The following is an 8,013-nucleotide window of genomic DNA, read 5'->3' on the forward strand; positions in this document are numbered from 1 at the left end:
TGTGACGTGGCGGTGCTTGCTGTCGTAGCGGAGCTTTGAGCGGTCTTGCGATGCTATAGTACGCAGGCGGGCAAGACGCCGAGTTTCTTCTGCAAGGCATAGTGTTTCAGCTAATGAAGGATCGTCATTGTCATAAAACGAAAAGATAGTGTCCAGGGTATAACGAGGGGGTCGAACGTAAAGAAGGAAGAAAGGGCTGTGGCCGGTGGTTTCGTGTTGGGCAGTGTTGAAGGCATACGTGATGAACGGTAAGACGTCGTCCCAGTTCTTGTGATTGGACGCCACGTACATTGAAAGCATATTCACCAGTGTCCGGTTCGTTCGTTCAGTAAGGCCATTCGTCTGTGGATGGTAAGGTGTCGAATGACGAAGTTCCGAGCCACACATACGGAGCAGTTCCTCAACAACGTCTGCCGTAAACTGACGGCCGCGGTCGCTTATTATGACGCGAGGAGGTCCGTGGCGCAGTATGATAGAGTGCAGGAGAAAGGAGGATACTTCGCCAGCAGTCGCAGATGGCAGGGCGGCCGTTTCGCAGTAGCGGGTCAGGTAATCGGCGCACACTACAATCCAACGGTTGCCTTTTGCCGAGCGTGGAAAAGGGCCCACGAGGTCAATGCCAACTTGCTCAAAGGGAGTGCTGGGAGGCGTCACAGGCTGTAGAAGTCCAGCCGGAGCAGTCGTGACTGATTTGTGCGTCTGGCATTGAGTGCAACTGGCCACGTACTGCTCAACTGACTGGCGCATGCGTGGCCAGTAAAATCGCTCCTGTGTACGAAGGAGTGTTCGCGTCATTCCCAGGTGACCCGAAGTTGCGTCGTCGTGCATGGCGCGCAGAATGGAGGAACGGAGTGTGTGCGGCACCACCAGCAAGAAGCGGGAACCCGTGGCCGAGAAGGTCCTCTTGTAAAGTAATCCTTCACGAACGCAAAAGCGTCCGGCCAAAGTGGACGCTCGTGCTTCAGCAAATAATGGCTCCAAGCTGACATCCTTCCGCTGTTCATTTTCAAAGGTGGTCTTGTCCGGGAATACTGGAGTCACTGACGCAATTAGGTGATCGAAATTGTCGGCATCGCAAAGTGTTGTAGTAAGCGGCATCCGCGAAAGGCAGTCAGCGTCAGCGTGCTTCCTGCCACTCTTGTATGACACCGTGAAGTCATACTCTTGCAAGCGGAGGGCCCAGCGTGCCAGGCGGCCAGATGGGTCTCGGAGGCTTACAAGCCAGCACAAGGAATGATGGTCTGTGACCACTTGGAAGGGACGACCGTACAGGTATGAACGGAATCGCTGTACAGCGAAGACGAGTGCCAAACATTCTTGCTCAGTCACTGTGTAATTCCGTTCTGGTTTACTTAAAGTTCTGCTGGCATACGCAATGACATGTTCCTTTCCACTGTGTCGTTGTACTAGAACTGCACCTATGCCAATGCCACTGGCGTCAGTATGAACTTCGGTCGGCGCCGAAGGGTCGAAGTGTCGGAGAATGGGCTGCGATGTGAGTAAGAACTTGAGTTGGTTGAAAGACGTCTCACAGTCATGTGTCCATTCAAAGCTAGTACCTTGACGTAGCAGACTGGTCAAGGGGAAGGCAACGTCGGCGAATGCGGGAATAAATCGGCGAAAGTACGAGCACAGGCCTAGGAAGCTGCGAAGCTCTTTCGTTGAGCGAGGTGGTTTGCACGCTTTCACAGCTGCTGTCTTGCTCGGGTCAGGCCTGATCCCATCTTTGTTCACAAGGTGCCCAAGTACTAAGGTTTGTCGCTCGCCGAAATGACACTTCTTCGAATTAAGAACAAGGCCAGCGTTTCTAATGCATTCCAGAACAATGTCCACGCGTTCGTTGTGCTCACGAAATGTGCGCCCAAAGATCACGATGTCATCTAGGTAGCACATACAGACGTTCCATTTTAGGCCACGCAGAATGGTATCCATGAACCTTTCGAATGTGGCAGGAGCATTACATAATCCAAACGGCATCACGTTAAATTCATAAAGTCCGTCTGGAGTTATGAAAGCAGTCTTTTCCTTGTCCGCTGGATGCATGGGAATCTGCCAGTAGCCTGAACGTAAATCGATAGACGAGAAGTATGACGCCGAATGGAGACAGTCCAAGGCGTCATCAATTCGTGGAAGAGGATAAACATCTTTCTTCGTGATGGAGTTCAAACGGCGATAGTCGACACAAAATCTCCAGGTACCGTCTTTCTTTTTCACAAGGATCACAGGAGCTGCCCAAGGGCTCGATGATTCTTGAATGATGCCCTTTTGGAGCATTTCACGCACTTGATTGTCTATTATCTTGCGCTCGGACGGCGATACTCGGTACGGTTTTTGTCGGATTGGCTGTGCTGTTTGTGTATTTATCCTATGGCGTATACGAAATGGAGGAATGGAAGGCGTATGGTCACTCTGGGAGAAATCAAAAACTTGCAAGTACTTTAACAAAACGTCCACAAGCATTCTGCGCTTGTCAGCAGTCAGCGCCTTATCAACCATAGGTAAAACTTTCGAACTGTCTGAGCAGGCGGTCACTTGTTCATCCCGTCGAACGTCACTGAGGACAGCTACTGTTGTTGGCGAGTATTCTTTAAACGACGCTAGCTTAAGTCCTCCTGGTAGCAGCACCGGTTCGTTTGAATAATTCGTTGTCCAAAGGTCTGAACGACCTTCACTCACTGAAACTATGCTGTGGGGTACCAACGTGTTCTTCTTTATACAACTTAGATGGAAAGGCTCCACTAGCGCATCGAAACTGGTCTTATTGTCGTTAATATGCGAAGAAGCTACTGGAACGCGCACAGCACAGAAGGCCGGGATAACGGTATCTTCATAGACTCGGAGCGCACCGCTTTCCGTACCCGAATTCTCGATAAGTCCATGAGGAACAGCGTCACTTATGATAACTTCGCCATTTCGACAGTCTACAGTGGCTCCGCACATTCGCAAGAAATCTATGCCTAGAATGATGTCATGAGTGCTCCGCGGAAGAACCGTGAATTCTGTCACAAACACTTGATCACTCAGTAACACTGCCGCGGTACAAACACCAATCGGACACAACGAGTTGCCGCCCACGCCACAGAACGTTATCGCTTTCTCCAACAAAAAGGTCACCTTTCTTCCCAAACGAGCTTTGAACGCAGCACTCATGATCGACACGGCGGCTCCAGTGTCCACCAAAGCCATCGTATGTACACCATCAACAAAAACTTGCACTTTGTTTTTAAACATAAGCACCGGTGGAGGTATCTCTTCTTGCAGCGAATCACCAGCGACCTCACCCCCAGCGGCCGCGCTGCCTAGTTTTCCGGAGGCGGCGAAGGGTAGCGGCGCCTAGGAGACGGCGACCGATTGGAGCGAGGGGCTGGCGGGGGGTGTCAGACTGCGGTCAGAGGCTGGAGAACGGTTTCGCAGCGGCCTTGGTGTCTCGTAAGATGCGCTTCCAGGGAACGTTGGTGCTTGTGCAAAGTCGGACAGGTGGGATCTCGGTGGCCAGTCGTACCTCGGCGGCTGCCGGTAGTTACAGTACCTGGCAATGTGGCCTTCGACGCCACAGTTGTAGCAGATGGGTAGGGGTCGCTCGCCGAACCACTGCTGAGAGCGCTGGGCTGTGTAGGGTCGCCTAACCGAACGGGGTGGAGCAGATTGCTGAACGGGAGCTGCGCGCCTCTGTGGGGCGGGGCCGGGACGAAGACGTTGGTCATACCGCTGGTCAGACGCGAATGAGTCTCGGCGTGGCCACGAAGCCCTAGCTTCGCGAACGTCTGTCACACATACTGATGGTGGCAGAGGAGCGAACGGGGCCGGGTAGTAGGATGAACAGGTAGGCGTATGGCGGATGGTGTCGTGGAACAGTGTGTCTTGTCGCTGTAGTTCTTCCCGCACTATTGTCCGGATAGTAGCGGCAAGGTCGGCGGGCGGGCTCACGTCGACGCTGGCGACCGTTGTTACATTTGCCAGCCTACCAAATTTCGGGGCAATACGACGGGTCTTTAGCTTCTCAAAAGTACGGCAGTGACGTTGGACGGCGGAGACGGAAGTGAGGTCTTCCCTGCCTATCAAAAAGTTGTAGACGTCCTCTGCTATACCCTTCAGAAGGTGGCCGACCATGTCCTCTTCAGTCATGTACGGGTCTATGATCTTGCAGAGCATCAGGACCTCCTCTATGTAGGTGGTACACGTTTCTCCAGGAGTCTGAGCTCTTTGAGCCAACGTGCGCTCCGCGCTCTTCTTTTTTGAATCAGAGTCGCCGAAGCATTTCTTGAGCTCTTCAGTGAAACGATCCCACGTTGTTAAGGAATCTTCGTGGTTTTCGTACCACATCAGAGCTGTTTCCGTGAGAAACAGCGCGACATTTCCCAGTTGGTCGGTGGCATCCCAGCAGTTGTACCGGCTCACCCTTTTGTACTGTGTCAGCCACGCATCCACATCTTCTCCTGCTCTTCCCGCGAACGGGCGGGGTTCCATATAGTGATATCGAGGTGCAGCTGGCACTGACCTTTGTGTGGTTGAGAAGGCGTGACCTTCGCTCTCGGCCATGGCAGTTGGTGTCGGTGGCAGACCGGCAATACGACGGCTCCGGCGAAGTTCGAACAGCTGTGGCTCCGTGGTTCGTCGACGTATACTGTACCCCGCACCTCCACCACTCTGTTACGCCTGAAGTAGGGGTACGGGGGTTTATTGAACGGAAGCTGGGATGGCGAGGCCGCACCGGATAAAACTGCCGAGAGATCTTCTTCTTCCCAAGTCCACACTTCTATTCCCTCTTATCAATCCGGCACATACACGTCGTAATAATATATATATATACATATATAAACATATATGAGATATAACAGACAGTAATGCCAAGGAATGTACAGGTGAAGTTATTAACATTAATGAAATGTAAATAAGAAGAAAGAAAAGTGGATGAAAAATTACCAACTGTAAGCAGGAATCGAACCTACGACCTTCGAATTACGCGTTCGATGCTCTAACCACTGAGCTATTACAGCGGCACTCCCTCCATCCACTTTTTTGGGTTTATCTGTGAATTTTAGAAGTAGGAGCGACAGTCAGCGCCATCTATAAGCCAAACAACGAGTGTGAAAACACTCTTATGCGCATGTTTGGCGTCACGTAGCACGTGAACTTATTATGAGCGGGCAGCTGATTAATTGACAATTAATCAGCTGCCCGCTCATAATAAGTTCACGTGCTACGTGACGCCAAACATGCGCATAAGAGTGTTTTCACACTCGTTGTTTGGCTTATAGATGGCGCTGACTGTCGCTCCTACTTCTAAAATTCACAGATAAACCCAAATAAGTGGATGGAGGGAGTGCCGCTGTAATAGCTCAGTGGTTAGAGCATCGAACGCGTAATTCGAAGGTCGTAGGTTCGATTCCTGCTTACAGTTGGTAACTTTTTCATCCACTTTTCTTTCTTCTTATTTACATTTCATTAATGTTAATAAGTTCACCTGTACATTCCTTGGCATTACTGTCTGTTATATCTCATTATTATTGTGTTAAAAACACGGAAAACGAGCCCTTAGGTATACACTTCTTTCCCTTATAAACATATATATATATATATATATATATATATATATATATATATATATATATATATATAAAGCAAAGTTGGTGTAAGGTGACGTTAATAGATGACGAAGGTAAATGAAATGTCCAAACATAATAATCATGACATGGAAGTCATGTACAGCTTAACTTACCTCCGTCTTGAAACGTTGTGATAATTTTGAAGGGACCTATCAATCTTCCTCATTCGTGTTTCGCATACCTTAGATTCCCACTGTACGTAGGATCTTGTGTGACATGCCATGCTTTTTTTTCTAAATTGGCAGGATGCCGGAACGCGCTACTTGAATGTACCTTGTCTGGCACGAAAACATGGTCCTTCAGTGTGGAATACACAAGCCTTGCATCACATTCGCTCTTGCTGTCTGTGTCGAACGCCACTCCAACCACCGTATAATCTCGTTGTGGTTTTTTCGATGTCTCACGAGAACGTAACGCAATGAGCGTTGCGTTACGTACGGAGCGCCTTGTTACGAGAGAACGCGCGCGTGTGGGTGTTACAGTTAGTTAAAAGCACTATCTATCACCACGGGCCAGCAGGTCGGGGTTTCTAGTTCTGGATTTCCAATATTTGTAACACTTTTTTACAGCAAAAGCTGGGAAGGACTAGGAGAAACAAAGTTCCGTTCGGCAGTGGGGTCATGAGTGGTCTCCATTGGTTGTGCCAATTGCGTTCCCCTCGTCGCACGTGTTCAAGTGGTACTAAGTAGGTCAAGTCACAGCTGCGCACTGAGGACACGCTTCTCTTGCCCATTTTCATAGCTGGGGCGTGCTGACGTCACTGTTTACCTGACCGCAGCATGCTCGCCGCAGTGACCGCATCTGCCAGCGCCTTCTTCCACTCGCAAGACAGTACTCTATCGCGTCACCCTCTTCGGCACTCGCACCACTCGAACGCATGGCGAGTGGACACACTGTTTCGGCTCATTTATCTGTAATGAAACACACATGATGCCCAACACGCCTATTATGTCATTGCACCGATTACTCGAGTCAATGCTACACTGAGTTTCAATTCAAACCGTTCTTAGAGCAACCGCGTCGACGCCAGTTTCAACAGGGTCACGTATACACTCATGGTTTATCTTCTTGTATTTTGTTCACGTAAACTTTTAAAAAGTCATAATCGTAGTAAAATTACGTGAGTGCGTACTTGTTGAACCTTGGAATAAAACACTTTCGCGTTCAAATATATACAATCCACCTAAATCCACATTATGGACGCGAAGTTACACAAGCCGCACACCAACTGGGTCAGTATTTCACCATACAGAAATACCTTTTTCTATGCTTTGAGTGAAAAGTGCTATTATGAAAGAAGCAGAAAGATCATGAACCTAACAAAGGATATTCACAGATCGATAATAATACTGGATAAAAAAATGAGTCAAATAAATTATCAACGTGTATTCAACAATTTGAAAATGATTTTCATGCATCCATATTTTATTTACCCAGGCCAATTACCATGCCCCTTAAGTCACATACTAAATTGCATTTAGACAATGGGAATTGTTCTCCACCCCATGTGGGGCTTTATACCACAAGAGGTTTTTACATTGGTTCTTTATTAGCTAAGAAAACGAATATTTTGAAACGGCGCAAGTTCATATTGCGACGAGGTGACCTTGAAACCTTTGCCACTTTGCGTCATGTAGTCTTCGCAAGCCAAAGTTCATCAAAGTGCATCACGTGCGAAAGTGCATCACGTGCCAGAGCCAGCTTGAGCACTCCATTGTTTTGTCGTTTCGGCGTTCTCTGTTGCATGCTGGTTCTTCCTCTAGGAAGGATCCTACCGTGTGCACACGTTTGGAGATGCTTGTACCGTTATACTTAACGATACGCCGCGTCGCCTGGCTGAAACTGCCACCAGGGAGAGTGCACGAAAAACGCATCACGTGTTGTCAGGACTGTCACTACACGTTGCAGAAACGATCACAACATAAACGCTTGAAAAAATGAAGGCAGAAAAGTTTCGACTTTCGATGATATTTGAAGTAAAAAATAAACATACGTATGTTTTATTCGTTCTCTCAACTTTTCTTCATCTAACAAAAGGTACATTATGCATGTCACACATGGCGCTTAAAAATTCTCAAAACATTACGCACTGCTGTGAGCAATGTCAGGGCACATAAGATCATTTATAGTTTTTACGTCTCCGTTCTATGCCGGGGAACGTGTCCATAGGATCAAGGACAAAAGGAGTTTCACCTTTTTCGACAGCTCCTGCGGTGCCATTCTGAGTAGACGTGAGTATGAGCACCGAGCGTGTGCATCGAACTTGACAGCCGAGAATTATAATAAGTGATGAAGGCTCATAACAGCGTTAAAGCGCTACTGTTATCACGTTCTACAGAACGTTTGAAAATGCTACAAATTGTAGCGGTACAACATAAGCAGCGCCACGAAAGAGGCGGGGGGGGGG

This window comes from Rhipicephalus microplus, chromosome 2, assembly GCF_043290135.1.
Source record: "Rhipicephalus microplus isolate Deutch F79 chromosome 2, USDA_Rmic, whole genome shotgun sequence".
In the NCBI taxonomy this organism is placed as follows: domain Eukaryota; kingdom Metazoa; phylum Arthropoda; class Arachnida; order Ixodida; family Ixodidae; genus Rhipicephalus; species Rhipicephalus microplus.